At 35.6% G+C, this 18,312-nt stretch overlaps 1 protein-coding gene across 47 annotated transcripts in view; it reads left to right on the forward strand.

The window, feature by feature from the left end:
• Positions 1-18,312, forward strand: part of LOC111044278 (muscleblind-like protein 1) — a 586,938-nt gene that overhangs the window by 358,273 nt on the left and 210,353 nt on the right. The window contains exon 4 of one of the 47 annotated variants that reach the window (XM_039424208.1): positions 10,497-10,541. The exons of the other annotated variants lie outside the window; for them this stretch is intronic. The gene's annotated coding sequence lies outside the window, so the exon portion shown is untranslated. The remainder of the gene's footprint in view (positions 1-10,496; positions 10,542-18,312) is intronic. 47 annotated transcript variants of the gene reach the window in all.

Genomic DNA, 18,312 nt, shown 5'->3' on the forward strand with positions numbered 1-18,312 from the left:
TATCCTCCTTCCTCCTTTTGTCTTATTCTCGATTTTGTTTTCCACCTCACATAATTCGTCATTTAAACATATATTTCATTTTTCATTTCTACATAGTTTTCCTACAAACTCTCATTTTCTTTTCTCGTGTTCATATTGTTCTTATCATCTCTATACATCACCCTCTTTTTTCATTTTCCTCCTACATTTCCTCTTTGTATTCCTCTCCTAATCCTGTGTTTACCTCCTTTTCCTCTACGTTCCAACTGTTCATTTACTTTCTCTCCATAATCAATTCTGTTCTGTTCCCTCCCACCATTCATAGGAGTGCTGTAGGGTCATCTGTTCTTCTATCCTCCCACTATTCTAATGGTCGTCTTGCCCCTTCTCCTTATTTTACCTCCCTCTTCCTACTGCTCTGCTTCTTTAACTTCATGATTGGATGTTGGAGTGGACATTTCTGTCCATACTTCGCCACGTCATCAAATAAAAATGTCATTCTATCCAATTATTCTAATATCGCATCCTTGATACCGTAATTCTTCTATCCAGCACTGCCACTTGTGTGTGTGTGTGGTGCTAATGTCGCCATTCTAAAACCGACAAGAAAAAGTGAAGAGTTGCTACTAAAATCCACTACAATGGATGAACTGCGATACTGGCCGATTTTTTACGCTTTCTCCAGGAGATGATGAGTGTAACAAGCACTCAACAAACAAATCAATACAGATCAAAACAAATCAATAAATCAAATTTGTTTGTTGTTTGCCCAACAAACAAATCAATACAGATTTGACTCACTTTTATTCGTGACATCCACTATATGCCTACTATACTGAGATCACTCCCAGATTAGACCACCTACCTAGACCTACATAATGATTATGTCTTTATTAATTTCTTCAACAAATCAGTTATCATAAAATTGCAAATCGAAATAAAACAAACCATTTAAAATTTAGAGAGAAAAATTATATCCTGTGAAATTCACCATCCCTCCTCATTTCATGTGGTCCGTATTTTATCTTATCAAAACACGTAGGCCTACTGTGTTCAGATGTTGAGAATACGACAGGAATATCTTGAAGTTCAATCGATTATCTATGAAAAAAAAAGTATACTTACCGTATAAAAATGTAATGTAAACTGAAAAAAATATCTAGTCCTTGTGATAACTCCACTCTAAACACCGATAGGTTATTCTTCATACCTATTAGTCAACCCTTCGTCATAAAGTAATATCTATTGGAAGGATGAGAGGAATTCAGCTACAATGAGAAAATTCTTCAACGAGATATCTCACTTTTGTTTTTCTATTGATAAAAACTGACAGCGTGCTGCACGTTTGTTTCTGCCACCCACTTTTACTGCTGCATAAAACCTTCACACTGTGGAAAGCAATTAATGGCTCACATCATAGCTTTGAAGGTGAACACTTAGCCGTTCTAACTTTATACTCTGCTAAAAAGGCTTTCATAATTCCATTACTGGTGCGGGTGCCATTCTGAACACATCCACTGCAACGAGTGTGTTTGATTTAGCAATGATATCAGGCAAAAAATCACCATTATTATCCTCAATAAAACATTCAATCGCATCAGTATTTTTTTTCAATAGCTTTTAGACTTCATGGACTGAAACAGTAACTACGAATAGGCTTATAAATCCATCTCCTTTTTAATCAGGAATATAATCCTGCTTTTGCAACAATCACGTATTTACAATGTAGTTGGGATCGTAGATCAATTAAATATGAAATTGGGCCACTCAGTAAAATAATCTCTTGATAAGCTTCGATTAGGTATACGAATAACAAATAATTATAGAATAGGAATAATATAATGATGAATATTAGGACCATAGAAAATTTATTTTGGCTACATTGGGAAGACATTAAGCAGAAAAGATAAAAAGTTGTCTATTGTAATAAATACATGCAATGCGCGTTCCAGGGTCAGTCCTTTCTGAATGCATAAATATGTTTCTATTGTGAATTGTGAGTTGAGGGTTGCAGTACTAGCGCCGTTTTTAGAGTTTGTCCTGTCCGCACATTCTCCTTCCATTCTCCTGCGTTTGCCATAGTTCTGTCATTGCCTTTAACCTATGGACATTCATTCCTGTTTTCCTGATAGGATGAGATTAAAAGTTGTCTAATTGTAATAAATATATGCAATTCGTTCCAGGGTCCGTCCTTTCTGAATGCATAGGTTCCTATGACAAGTACATTGTACAATTGAATTTTCACTCTTTGTGTAGTTGAGAAGTTGATATTGTGGTAATTATTCATATTGAATGAAAAAGACTAAGAAATTGTCAAAAAACCACTGATTTATTGATAATTAGAAAGACCGGTTTCGGTTATTACACCATTGTCAATCTCTGATAAACTAAAACTTGAGTTTTAGTTTAATAATAACCGAAACCGGTCTTTCTAATTATCAATAAATCAGTGGTTTTTTGACAATTTCTTAGTCTTTTTCATTCAACAATTGAATTCATGAATACAGTTATGAATTTTTAAAAAGTGGATTTTTGATTGTCTTGTCTAAAAGGCTTATTTAATTTAATAATAATGTTCAGTTTCCAGCATCTTGAATCCAACTGTTTATTATTTTGTTTAAAGATGTTCTATGAATTTGTTATTGAGATTCAAAATGTATCAAACATGTGAATAGAATCCAACTATTACCATGAACAGGAGCAAGTATTGTTTATGAGCATCAATATTAAGTGCCAGTAGCTCAAAATCCGGTCAATTTTCTATCGTGATTAATTCACGGGAACCAATCAGAAGAGCCTTCTTTCCAAATAAGACTTCTCTGATTGGTTCTCGTGAAATTAATCACGATTAAAATTTAATCGGCTTATGTACAACCGGGTCTAAGAGGTCTTGTGAATCCTTCTGGCTCTCTTGTCTAGAAAACTAATCTACAGTGGAAAAATAATTTAGTACTGGAACATGGTATAATTCCTCAATATAATTATTTGAACAATAAAATTTTACAGTTATTGTGACAATTTCTTTAGAATTTTATCATAGGCCTAATTTAGAAGAAAATGAGGTTTCTTGTTTCCCATTATATTGATTATAGGAATAAATGAGGAAATACCTTACCTAATCTAACACTTACCTTTGAAACCCGACTATAGAAACCTTAACTTTTCAAACAAACTCATCTCAACTAATATTAGCTATTTGCTTACAAACCTGAACTAGACTTTCAAACTCAACCCTAAAATTCACCAATCTTTGAAAAAGTATGTTAAATTTGCTGTCAAATCTTGAAAATAGTCTAAAATTGTTTGACCGTGTAGATTCGTGAATGTGACAAGAAACTAGAATCAGGCGTTTCATGGAATAGAAGATGTTTTGATCAAGCTGATTGTTTTGTGTGGCTGTTCCTCAGTCAGCTGTTGTGGGTCAGATGGGTTCTCACTTGGTTGTATTGTTTTGGGTGGAGGGAGGGGGTCGGTTCAAAGGGGGTGTGTGAGGCGACAGCGTTTCCAAGATGTAAGAAGGTTAATGTGTTTGGACGGCAGGCGGACTATTGATTAGACCAAAGCGACGCTGCTAAGGGGTTGATGGGGATGCTGGGGTTCGGGTTTTGGGGCTCAGAGGGCCGATAACTCCTCTAACTCACCTCCTATCCGCATCATCACTGAATCCCGATCGGCCGACCGCGGCGGCTCTTCTCCCGGCGATGCTATCAGCCTCTACAGCTCATAACCACTCTGCGATAAGCTCCTACTAACCCCAACCCCCATCCCCACCCTTCAATGGCCCAGTAAATGAGCACACGTATTTACGCTTGTGCTGTTCTCTCCTACTACTCACACACAACCTCGTTCCCGACTATTCGCACAAGAAATTTTCCTTATCATCACTCACACACTCTCTCTCTCTCTCTCTCTCTTCCTTCTGCCACTCTCAATCGTCCTATCTGGCGATCCTCTCTGATTGATCCTTCCATCATCAGTCACGATAAGCCATATCGCACATCTTGCTCGATTGATCAGAAAATTTCCGTTACTTCTTAACTTGTAAATAAACTCATCATTTTCCTCCAGGTTCGATCTGAACTCACAGTCAACTATTGCAGTTGAATCTATCTATTGCAGTTGTGATATTATTGTTGATGCATATGAGTGGGTGATCGGTGATGAATATGACAATACACAATGATACGGTCACCTGTACGAAATATCATTCCTCAGATTAGGGTAAGCAGGACTATAGGGTAAGTAGGATATTTTGAATTTATTTGTGGAGAGTAGTCGATCAACTAACTCCTTTTTAATGTCGGTCACCTATAAATCCGAACACTAGGTAGGTATTGGATCTTATTAATTACATTTGATTATGTTATAAATTATAATTGTTTTATAAACAGAGTCTCATAATATCTTGATGATTATATCGTGTTGATGCTATTGAAATCCTATTCGAATTCAGGACTCTATTTCCTCAGAAATATTGCATTTAATACTTGATATATAGTAAAGATTTAGCTCTTCTTGATTAGTTACCATCATTTACTATATTTTAATAACATAATTTTTCTTCATAGGTTATAACTCACTGAAAATTCTTAATGAAACTTACTTTCGATACAGTTCTATTAAATTCGTGACTAGGCTAATACATGTTCATCATGCATGTCCTATCGTTAGTGGCCAGCCCAATATAAAAATGAACCCTATTGTTGAATTTGATGTTTCTCTTAGAGATTAAGACACTCTTTCAAGTATATAAGGGAATAGTATTGTGTCTAGTGTCACGTGGTATTTGAGCACAACAAAATATTTTGAAATGAACTATTGAACTTTAATAGAATTATAAAATGGAAAAGAAAGATAACCTAGTCAAAGAACCACTCAAGTAAAATCGAATGTTGTTAGTGATAAAAGGGTAATCGTATTATCTAAAATGATAAGAAAAAACATGCATAATTGTGATTCAACAACTGTGAGGATCCATTGGCAGAATTACAAATTATAAAGCGGCTTATTTATTATTGGCAGATCATAAAAAATAAAAGTTTGCATGTACATTGAGGTTAGAATTATTAGTTTACACTTTTAAAATGAATCAATCGATCTAGAATAAATCGATAGTTATTTGAATCAATACCTAACGAATCAGCTGATTGTTCGATCAACCAGTACAAGTTGAATTATAAAGTTTACTCACAAAAGGTGTATTATATATACTGAGGAAGATTTATGTAAATAAATAGGGACAACTATTATTGCTGTATAAAAATTTATTACAATCTAAAAAAAGCACGAAAATCAAGGGTATACAAAACTCGTATAAAAAAAACTAAATATATATTACATATTAACATCGTATATCGCGACTTATTTATCAGAATAGTTTAAGACAATCACTCCATATATTTATATAAATATTTTTATTTATTTTTTTTATTATAAAGTTGAAGAAGCCCTGATTCTGAAGCAGCCAATTGTATTGAGTTTGCTAAATTAAAAGCCAATCAGAAAGAAGCTTACAAATCGTTCAAGGAAGAGATAAAATTTTTCTGAAAACCACTTTCTTCTGGCTTGTGATCTCGTTCTGAGAGGATGCACATGGAGTTTAGGGTTCTTTCTTCCTTTAAATTTTAAAATTATCAAGCCTATCCCTCTTTTAAATGTGAACTATTTGTAATTAATGTTTAATTATCTGTGAATTCAGTGTTGTTGAAGAGTTCTTAATTGTAATCAATTCCCATAAATATATCTTTAATACGGAAAGAAATCTATAAGAAATCTGGACCACGCGCGAGCCCAGCCGAGACGAAAAGGACCTGCACAATTAATTATTGGAAATAATTAATTTATTCTGCAAGACCTCCAAGAACTGTGAGTGTTTGTTCAAACGAGCTCGTTTTGGAAAGGCCTCTTTTTTATTAGAGTTGGGGAATTAATCAAAGCGCTATATAAATGAATTCGAATCAAGGAAATTTTGCAACGTGTTGAGTGCTATCATATAGTTTATAAGGACGTTTTATGAATTTATTTGATATATGTAGGAAGCTTACTTCCATGCACGGCACGAACTCATATAAAACCCTGAGATCTTATGTTTTGAATATTAATTTGATAATTATTATTTTTGCTAATTGATCAAAGTATGTCATATCAAATCTATAGACCGAACAGGTTTTAAATTGTAGAATTCTGAATTGAACCAAGTCCACGCATCAGTATTAAATATAATATATTTATAGTCTTTAAAGCTCACTATTGTGATTGCTAGTAAACCTTGTGATAATTATTCAAATATTATAAAAGAATTTATTTAAAGAAAATTATAGATATAGAATATTTTATATATATATATATATATATATATATATATATATATATATTGTTTTATGGGAATATATTTTGTGTTTTATGTCAGCATACAAAATCATAGAAGTTTATTTTATCCTAACTCATCTCGTGATATACAGTTTGGGCTGTCTCAGTACCAAGAAAAAAAATATTCTGCAGCATATAAAATTAGTGAATCAATTAATATTGATCTTATTAAGAGCATTCAGTACTTATCATCCTTTGATGATAGTCATATTAGTTCGCCAGAAAGAACATATTAATAATTATATTAATAAGATTCCTGTTATATCATATAAGGATCCAGAGAGCTTCCAGAACTGGCGTTGTAAGTTCTAAGGAATTTCGGAAGGATAAGTTGGTGGATACCTGTATTCATGGTGAGCGTTTTAAAAATCAACTAGAAAAAACTATAGTTGGTCTTCATTATTCTCGGTTGGATACATGGTTACTGGTAATCAGTCATCAACTGTCTTTTCGATTTCCTTATTGGTATTCTTCAAGAACTTCACAGAAGCAGCGGTAAGAATTATTGATCACCAGTCATTGAACCTTGTGGTGATTAATTACATTTGGAAAATTCATGTATCTACCACTGAGCTAGAGCTGCGGTTTGAACCCAGCAATTTTGTGAGCCGGACGGCCTTAACTATTTGCGAATTTATTCGAAAATTAGGGACTTTAGCAACTGCTCTTATATATACTAAAATTACCATTTTACATAATATCACCCAACAAGTGGGGCAAAGGTTTACCATTTCACACAATGGCTTCACAACGTGGGACTCTATCATAAGAGATAACCCCCAGGAAGCACACGTCTTTACACTAGTCATATTGTTGTTTCATATCCTTCAATCGTGATTTTAAAAAAACGATTAAAAATCTGAAATCCCACGTCAATAACAAGGGCATTCACTATTCTGTGGTCAAGAAGTGAGACTGATTATTGCTGAGAAGTAATGTCGATTGACCGCACCACCTCATTAAACAGAGCCCATTACCTTCCGCCTAGTAAGGACGTCGTTAGAATATTTTTTGACTTCTAGCCTATGTGGTCAATTTTAGATGTTATGCTTCGTGGAATAATACGAATATCAATTCATTGTGATGACCAGTGATAATAGGGGAGTACCTTTAATAATAAAATCTCAATGAAGATTTCCTTATTGATCTGCGGATGTAAAACTATCAATTTTTGATATGTTTGAATATCTTATTCTGCATCCAGTAGCTTAAAGCAGGCCATTTTCACTTTCCATTTTCATCTTCATTTCCACTTTCATCTTTCAGGCTATTTTCAGGCATATTCACTATCCGACTAGTCGTCTTACAATGTTGAACTACTTTATTGATTGATTCATACAATAAGTACATCTTCAAAATGATAGGGAGAGAAAAAATTGTCGGATACTTTATCACTCATGCTCCGACTGGTTAACCAACAATTCTTCAGTATAGTCAATGGAAAACAAAGTCCAGTTGGATGTCGGACCCCTAGTTGATCCAACTCGTTCAATATCCAACAACCATTCCCGGTCCGATGTCGGATCCAACAATGAAAATTGGAATACAAGTTTTAAAACCATTCTTTTGCTTGGAATAATTAAAAGAACTTTGAGAATTCAAAACTTCCGGATGAACTTGATAAATTATGTTTGACAATAAATGTTCTTCATTTGTCTCTGAGAACCTGGAACTGAATGAGGATAACATTCGAAATACCAGTTATTGAAGTTCTGTTGTGACATATAACTCGAGAGACATCAAACATTAGGTAGATTCTAGTGCATATTTGCATTAGACCATATAACAAGTTTATCTGCATGATAATATCTGACTGCTTGTAAAATAACAGTGAGCAATAACGTATGAAGTAATAAAGGCAATTACTTTGAATGGTAAGAGCGTTTTCCAATGTCTTTGTACAGCTTTCTGCGGTTTAGTCGGTAGTTGTACGCTGTAAAGAGTCTATACTTCGCAAGGTGCGACTTGTTTGCGAATTTATTTCATGTTGCTGCCACTGAACACTTGCTCTATCGTCGACCACCTCTTTACAACTATATTTATAAGTTATTACAATGGAACGAGAGGCGACCGCAGTGCACAAAACAACGACCCGCGTCTGAGCAGTGCACGCCGTGACGGACCTCGACAAAGGAACAAAAGAAATATTAACAATGGGGGATTTTGAAAGGAAAGAGTTGGAAGAGTGAGAGAGCGTGATACGTTGAAAAAAGATGACGCGTTCCAGATGAATACGATTTGTCGCGGTAGTGATTGAGATTGTACAGCATTACTCGCTCTCGCTCCCTCGCTTGGACCTCTCCAATTCTAACTCTTTTCTTTTTCTGTCTCACAGTCTCTCTCGTCAATTTGATGTTCTCCGTTGCCATGCCATCTATTCTCACTTACCATTCATGTGGTTTCTTCCGACAACGTCATCAACACTCGATTCGTGCTCTTGTGGTCAACGTCTCAAGTCAGTTTGCCTGAGCCAGAGTGATTGAGATTCTTGTCTGTCTAGAAATCAACCTCTAAAACCAATTTGATACGTGTAATTGAGAGATTGTTATTGTTAGTCTCTTGGAGTACTTACGTTACGTTCCACATTAGTATATCATGTAGTTTTGTTTTTTTGTTTTTTGCATTTAATATCTCTCGTTTCCTATCTAACACTACGGCATGAGAAACGATACCAGTTTATAGAATATACAGTAATTAAAAATACTTGAATACCAGTCGCTTCTTTCAAGCGACCTAAAACTTTTATATTCACTTGAGTGTTGAATGATACCATTATTTTATTAATTTCTCATTTTGATAGCAAATTAAACTATATACAACAAATAAGATTGTAGAAAATATTTCTTTATTACTTTGACAAATCTATAAATCAAGAGGAGTTGAATTTTGTCCTCAATAAAAAATACTTCTGTTTGAAGAATCACTCGATAAATAATAATATAAACAAATTTGAACATGAGGATATAAAAATTATTTGCAAAGCCATTTCTGTAACTCCCAACATTAGAAGAAAACTAACTTGTGGGTTGGCAGTGGATTATTTTGGATTAATCTCAAAAATTTAATTCCAATAATAATTATTGATAATTGGTTATTGAGAGAATATTAAATTTGATTTTATTAGATAAATGTACAGTATTCTCAATAATATTATTTTATAGTGTCTCTATGTCCATCAAATTTAACTTTCTCCAACAAGAACGTTGACTGAATTCGTTTTAAATTGATAAAGTTTGAAACGAGATTGCAGTAGAGTGCGCAACGTGGCAACGATAGTCATTAATGGTCCGCCTGTGTGGGGAAGCGCTGTTGCAAAAAGAGTGAGATTGAAGGCCTTAACAATGCCACCAAAATTACCGTCGTTATTTATTCCACAATCTCTGGCTCAGGTGAAAGCGATATTATTCTATCAGTCGATTTCAGCCGCCGTGCATGGTGAAAAAGTAATATTTCACAGAAATTTATAACGAAAAAACCTTGAAAGGGTTTGCGAAGGGAAGAGAAGCCACCTCACCCGCTGCTGACAACAATAATTCGCCACCAGCGGCAAGCAGCGGCAGGCTGAGTTGTGCGTTGCGTACTTGAATGTGCTTGCTCGAATGACTTGGAGCAGAGCAGAGGGTTAAGATAGATGAGTATTAACTGCTTGGCTCTCAGTGGCCGCCGCCCGCCGTTGCCATGACAACCGTAATAGGACGAATTCGGCGGCTGCGGCATGTTCTGTTTGTTGATTATTCACTGCTCCGTACGGAAGTGGATATCATTCCACTGCTGCAAAATACCAGAAAGAATGCTCGATGAAATTTTCATTTCAGCGTTGAAAAAGTCGTTTCTAATTCTTTTGTGGCGTTGTGCGCTTCACTGATGATTACTCACCGCAGCGCAGCGATTCGGACCTCAGTTATTTGCTATTTTAGGAACAAACATGTATGAACAAGCCAGTATGAAATTCTTCATTTTCGGTGTTGTTGATGAAAGGGATTTATTGATAATAAAAATAGGATATAACAAAGACTAGAATCAATTGTAAACTTACTTTTATGTGTGAAGGGTTAAGGGGGTTTCGATTGTTAACACAAAAATGATTTCAAATCTTTATTTTTCAATTTTGCCGAGTACGGTATTCACTGAATTTTTTCTGTTTACAGGTACTGATCAATAATTTATCATAATCTTTGGTATGCTTCTTGCATGTGAGTAAATTACTTTGAATATTGTAGTACAAACGATGAGTTTATTTCTTATTTTTAATTCATTCATTAAGTCTCAATATTATTCAGTAAAGTTTCGAAAGAAAAAACACGCATCACAAACACCTTGTAAAGATATGTTGTCAAAGAATAATAAGTTTGCCTTTATTGTAGTACTTCATTTCGAAAGTATTTTTTTTCTAGTTTTTCAATAGTTTCATTTAGATAGACTGAAGTGAGAAATGCTGTTTTCTGAGAATTAGATTTAGTCAAATTTTCGACCCACGCGAAGAATCCCTCTCTCACCATTTGTATTGGATAGTTTCTCAGATAGTATCGTATTGCAGCAGTAATGGTGTTCAGCTGGGCTGATTATTGGGCCCTGTGGGACCCTGCGCTCGACACTCCATATTTTGCAGTGGAAGTAGAAGAGGAAGGAGTTGTCAACTGACTCGTTATCTTTGATGCTATCTGGTGAGCAGTGTAAATTATTTCCCAGGAGCCGGCAAAAGTGGAATGTGTGGCAGTTTAATATAGCGTTCATAGCTGATGCTGGTGGCCATTTTGGTGGCGCTCGGTTTGCGTTGATTGAGTCTCAGGGGCCAACAAATTTTCGCAACTCATATCGATAAGAGCTCTGGGAATAAGACCTGCCTAATCTGAGACGGCCAGTTGGCTGTTGGAGCTTCCCTCCTGCAGCAGTACAACCTTAATCATGATCGTCACACAGGAGACACTAGTGAAATGTGATGAGTGGGTGGTGGTAGGGCGTTGTTACACACATCGGTCTGTTGTAATAACCAACACCTCCTATTATTCAAAATATCTTTCGTTCTCTCTCTCCTTCACTTACTCTCATATCTTCCTCGCTCTCTCGGCCTGGTTGAACGCGCGTGTGTTTCCCCGTGTATTTCGATCCTCTGGCAGCTGTACATTTGTCATTGCCTTTTCAGTTTTACAAGACACGTACAAATAACAGTCAATTTACTCACCAAACAGCCAGCCAGGCCGAAACGGTCACCCTTTGTAATATAAAACAAACTTATTGTTTATTAGCTTGATTAACACAGGTGAATTTGTCGCCACGCCATTCGCTGTGCACGTGCACTCGTGTGGCGCATGATTGCTTCTGTTTTTTGTTTCAAGTGGGTTGGGTTCAGTGAGAGTGAAGGCATTTCTAATCATTGGCCGGCCTTTCCGCTCTTTTGTCTCATATTCCTTTTGAAGCAATTGTTATCTTTTGTTTGGGTTTTTATACATATTTTATCCTTCTGCTAATAATACCGGTATCATTTTCTCATTTATGACCATCATTTGGTCCAGAAACTTATTCCGAATTTTTTATATCCAGACATACTCACCATTTTTCATGCTTATCACAATTCTCAAATTAATTAACATTCGAAAATTGTATCAGGGTATTGTTATTGTACTTGAAGGAGATTATTTGCGATTCCCTTCAGATAAATTAAATTTAGTATTGTCCCCTATAACATTTTTTATTTTTCTTCTTGAAAAATTTATTAATTGATTCATAAGTATGGAATCCAATCTACGTATTTTCATTTTTAAAACAGATTTAACTTGTTGCAATTGAATATATGGTTACAATATCCTGTTCATAATTTCAAAGCGCTGACTACCGTGTTTTTCAAGCCATTCGCTAAGGGTTGAAAATTGATGATAAATTGCTCGACACTAATAGCAATTAACTCACTAGTACTGTAGTTACAGACTTGAGTCTCACTCTAAATGTTATGAAGTTATATTGTACGGCTGAACAGTTTTCACACGTTTGTAGCAGCTTCAGTGAGGGTGGAGATACGCTAATCCGCTAATGCATCTACTGCAGCAAGCAATATCACAGCCTAATTATAGAATCATTCTGTCACTCGATGTGAATTATAGCAGTCATTAAGCGAGTTGTGCAGCAGAAGATTGGGCCGCATGTTAAGAGATTGAGCGCAGGCATACTTTGCTGCTGCTGTTGCTGCTCACTGAGGAAGAGTGACATAGGCTTACTCTGCAGATAGGGGTGAGGCCGAGGCCGAGCGAGCATCACAAGGCTTGAAATTGCAAATAATTAGAGGCAGAGCTCACAGTCTCACAATTTCCTGGCGGCGGCGTCGGCGGTGGTTGTAAATTTCAAGTCGGAGGCGGCGCTCGGTGGACGGAGGCCAGGGTGGGGGCGGTACACTACTGTGTGTATCATAATTTATCGCGCCCCCGGGAGAAGGCCCAAGGCGCAACTTTTTGCTGCCTCCTCGCAACTCACAGAAACCCCCCTTACCCCTCCCCGTACAGCCACATCTCTCCTCCCTCACTTGAGCATCTTATTCAACAAGACGCGTTTCCTTCCCGATTTCAGTTCGTCGTCATGAACAACGTTTGCCTCTTCCTCATCTCCTTGCCCCTCCACCACCTCCCCACTATCACCAAGCACTGAAATCATCAGATACAACACACTCAAGTGACCTGCTGCGTTTTTTCTATCACAAACTCGCCCCAAGTACAAACGATCACTTCTTAGTCTGGTTCTTTTTTCTTAAAATTACAAAGCATGAGTGCATCTATGCATGATTTATCTACTAGACGTTTGTTGATCAAATCATGATTAATTAAAAGATAAGCATAGTACATTTACCGCCTTCGAATGCTTCGACTGCTAAAAGATTTTTCTATGCTTCATAACACTGGAATGAGAATAGTGAATGTTGATAGTGAGAATGATGAATAGTATTATAATTTATTGTGCATTTTCAGCTTTTTGAATGTAAGCACCGTAAACAGTATTCCAATATACACCGAGAAGTCGTTGGAAATCAATATTTTACTTGGTTGCATTCAAACCTTGGGTAGCCTATATTTTACAATCAAATAGGACTCGATGTACCTAGACTTGCCTAACTGCTTAATTTTCTGTTTGAATGCTAGACCAGGAGTGAACGGATGCTTAGTATGCATGTTAGTAGAGCTGGATGCTGCGTTTGATGTAGCATGCTTTCACAAGCAATTGAGGTTTGACCGAGCGGACAAGCGGTGCGGGCGTCAGACGAGACGACGAGTGATTGTGAAGGCGGAGAGAGTGAGAGAGATAGATTGAGGAAGGAAGTGACGAATACGATGATCAGAGACAGGCGGAGTAGGCATAGCTTCGGCAGGTCATTATCACTTTGAGTGATATTACCTTGATGGGTTGATGTCTAGCCCGACCGCACATCCCTTGGGCACTGTGGGGTGGGTGGGTGGTGGGACGAAGCGCTTGCCGGGACTTATCAGCCATTAATATTGAGAGCGACTGAAATCCGGTGTTGAGCGCCACCGGCCAACGCCAGTCCATAACATTGACAGCTTACATAATCCACACACACACAACACCAACACTCTAACTTTGATCACTGAAATCTTATTAGCAATTCGCCTGTCTACTTGGATTCTTGCTTCTGCTTCAAATGAACGGCTGAAGGCTAGACGAGATGTTGAATAATACTCATGTAATTCTTGTTCTTTCAATAGGAAATATCCCTCGTTGTTACTGGTATATTTTTATAAAATAAGGAGTTCAGGAAGTTACCAAGGACTTGATTTCCTTTCAACTTCAAATCAAAAGGACTTTAAACTTTTCAATATCATACAGAATACTCGGATACAAAAATTAGTCACTTTGTACTATTTCAAGTGAAACTTGTTGGTTTATTCTTTCGAATTCCACGTTTCTCATCTAGTTAGAAGTTTATATTTTATTCCCGCCTCATCACCCACGCATAAGCCTAGAGCTTTTGTGGGCATCACCCTAAAAAAAACTGTCATCCTGCTGAGCTGTTCAACTTCTGATGAAATTGATGAGAATTTTGTGATTAGTCCTAAATCATTAGTATCCTAATCATAGTTTATATTTTTTGGACTCAAAATTGGACAAAACTTATAGTGATAAACATAACCTTTTCTTGGACAATTTCTATTTAAATTTGGGAAAGAAACAGTTTTGGGCTTTGAGCCTGTTCTTCCTTTCCCAATCATGATATTGTAACTACAATGTATAAATAAATAAATAATTCGAAGAGGCAGAATATCAAACCCTTCATTTTTGAGTTTTTTGTATTTTAAAATATTTGTTTTCCGAATATTCGTTGGTCACATCCTTTCATAGAACGTCCATTGTTTTGTTCAGCTGGTTCCGTTCGTAGAAAAAGTATTTGGATCGACCATCGACAAATTTTTATGAATTCTTATGATTTTTCGTGAAGATACACTGGTTGAATGATCTTTCACGTTTTTATCTCAGTTATCGTTATCCTCCTCGATTTATAATTTATTTTGAAATGCAATTAGAAAGTCTGGAGTGATATTTTAAGCGATAATAGGATGAATTCCCGGTTGGAACGCCATCTCCAGCACCACCCCCCCCTTTCCCTCACCACAGATTGGGATTTCCTATATCGCAAAAGTTTCTTAATAATTGTCATCATTCTCCAAAATCTTCAATTCCCATCCAACTTATAATCTACCAAAAATGCATCTCTTGTGATGTCGCCGCCCTTATATTCACTTCCCTTTAATTCTCAACCGCTCACGAAAGTTTTGACTTCTTTCCAACGTCAGACATGATTAATAGCTGGCTTTCGAGCTTTATAATGGGATTGTTATACGAGCAAAGTTGAGGACTTGCCGAACTATATTCATTAGCAGCATCATAATCATAATTGCAAATCTCTGTCCTCATCATGAGCCGAATAGGCAAGTGATTGGACACATTTTTCGTGTTGGAATCGATGTTCCTGAAATAATATTGGTGTGAATGTATTTGTTATTGATTCATTCATTCAACTTTAATCTAATGGGTGTGTAATGTATCTATTGAATCTTTCAATATGGATATTCAATATAATTGAAAAAATTCTAACAATTTATTACAAAATACAATTGTGTGATATTATCTTGATGCTCTATAGAAATCTGAGAACACATTATTATTTAACTTATATTATTGATCATTCATCCAGTTATTTATATTCATCTAAACTACAAGATGATGGATGTAAATACTTTTTCCATATTTGAAGAAAGAACAGTACATAGCAGCTAGTGTGCTAATATTGTGATTCTGGTACCATCCAATATAATTTCATCATAGTATGCACTATAAATGAACGCGAATCAATTCATTCACATCCACATAAGTTTATAATACATTTTTTATCCAGTATAAGATTAATATGTAGTGTCCTTTGTTACTAAAAAAACTTCATGATTTCTCCTCATTGCTAGGGTAGGAATAAAATCCTATTGGGAAGATTAAGACACTGCATAAAGATCACTTTTCTTCCTCGTAAATGATTAAAAATATTCTAGTATTATTTATACAAGGTTCTTTTTCGGATAAGCTTACAATTAGTAATATGTATTAATTACAGTAACGCGAATCAATTCATTCACATCCACATAAGTTTATAATACATTTTTTATCCAGTATAAGATTAATATGTAGTGTCCTTTGTTACTAAAAAAAACTTCATGATGTCTCCTCATTGCTAGGGTAGGAATAAAATCCTATTGGTAAGATTAAGAGACTGCATAAAGATCACTTTTCTTCCTCATAAATAATTAAAAATATTGTAGTATTATTTATACAAGGTTGCTTTTTCGGATAAGCTTACAATTAGTAATATGTTATTACAGTGCATTGGATGGAGTGCATATTGTTTTGAAGACTGTGATATAGAACAAATTAGATGTTTCTAGGAGCAGACACTCTTCACTAAATTCTGGATTTATTAATGACTGGTGATTATCGATTTCACAAGCATACAGTAATTGGCTGTACACATTTTAATACGGCTTCTGAATGCTTTATTATTCCCGGATGATATTTGCAGTCTTTGAATTGGTGTCGTGCAAGCTTACAATGAGCCTCTCTGATCGTGAGTTTCATTTAGATTAATGTCATATCTGTTCGGGTTTTTCGGTTGATGTAGCAAGCTATTAATGTCTAGATTAATATTATTTATCCATTATGTATGCAATGTCTTGGAACGTTTGGAGAAGTGATCGCTGTGCTGAGGTCATTCGGGGTCAAAGAAACAGCTGTTTCTGACAGCGAGTCAAGATTCTACTTTTTCGCATTGACTCTCACATAGGTGATGATAAATCGTGCGACAAGGGTTATAATGCTGGATTATAATGATGAAACGCCGTGTTTTTTCGGTCGATGAACGCAGTGACGTTATTCAATCTTTGATAGTTCACGGATAATTTATTAGCAGACCATTACGGTGCCAATTAAAAATATCTGAAAATATTGTGCTGCACCTGTTGTTGCCTTTGAATGAGCTAGACTAGCATTTAAATGCATTTATGCCTATCAATTATTGTTGGCTTCTTTCCAAAGTTGTAAAATTTTACTTTGTCGATCAATCAATCATATTCAATTACTGAAGTATTTAATAAGAAGTAGGCTAAAGTCGTTTCGATTATAGCTCAATTGCCAATGGTGAATTATGGTTCACTTGGTCCATTTGTTATTTCCCTTCGATTCTTCATCATTCAGCAGGTTTTCAAAGGTTAGCTGCAACTAATTGATTACTTAGATAGTCGAGAACATCAATGGCAATTCTTCAACTTCAATTCAATAATGAACTGTATCAATAGAATCTTGAACATCAATCAGAAAATATTCTGTTATTCTCCATCTTCACATTACCTTATACTATTTTCAAATTATATAAATTTCATATTTATAATAGTAATAATTGTAAGGGTGGTTCTAATTAATTGATAGAAATTCTATAATTGACTCACCTCAGGGCCTCCTTGACGTTTATTTGCTCGAATAGCCAGCTTGGGTGGTAAGTATTAGGGTACCGTAGGCGAGCCAGAACTTAACCTTACAAGATGATATATAATACTACCAGCTTGAAATTCTCACAGAGACCAGAACACTTGTATCGGATATGCAGCTTATTATTTGCTCAAAAGTGATTGAGACAATATTCAATAGGAATATTATGCATCGCAAACATGTTGGCACAAGAAAATTTGTATAGTTAAGTTTCAAGGAACGACTTCTTTATAGATATTAACTGCCTGACTTAAAAACTAGTGGCCCCTAAATCTATTACTTACGTGCCCTTCGTCTAATTTTTGTTTGAGAGTGAAATTAATTTTTCGCTTTTAGTTCAATTCAAACGTGTTGGGATAGCATACTAAATTTACATTCACGATAGATTATTTGAGCAAACTAACTTCAACTTGGATTTTACTTTTTTATATCATTTACGTTTCTAATTTTTTAGCTCCAACTATAATTTACATTGAAAAAACAAATAAAACATTTGAAAATAGTTGAGATCAATTCACGTTTATATCACAGCCATTCAGGAAAAAATTGGAACAAGACAGTGCACCACAAAATTTTATTTTTTCTTGTTAAAGAGTCAGTTGGCTTTTGAATTATCAACCCAATGAGAATACAACTATTTTATGAATTTATCATTTTAGTTGTGACGATCATAATATTAATTATTTTGCTAGCCTATTAAATTCATAAATTGCCTTTTAATTAACCAATACTATTATTATTATTTTCCAATTGATCTAAGTCAATCCGTGACGTCATCAAGTTGACAGGACATGAGCCTTTGGCGGCCTATTCAAACTATTGTTTATTAGCTTAAGCTGTGTTTTCGTAACGGGCAGAAGCAGAATCTATTGCAGCGCACCCAAGCGGGCAGAAACAGTAACACTCAAAGAACTAGTTCTTTGACATGAATTTTGC

The sequence above is a fragment of the Nilaparvata lugens genome, chromosome 3, assembly GCF_014356525.2.
Source record: "Nilaparvata lugens isolate BPH chromosome 3, ASM1435652v1, whole genome shotgun sequence".
NCBI lineage: Eukaryota > Metazoa > Arthropoda > Insecta > Hemiptera > Delphacidae > Nilaparvata > Nilaparvata lugens.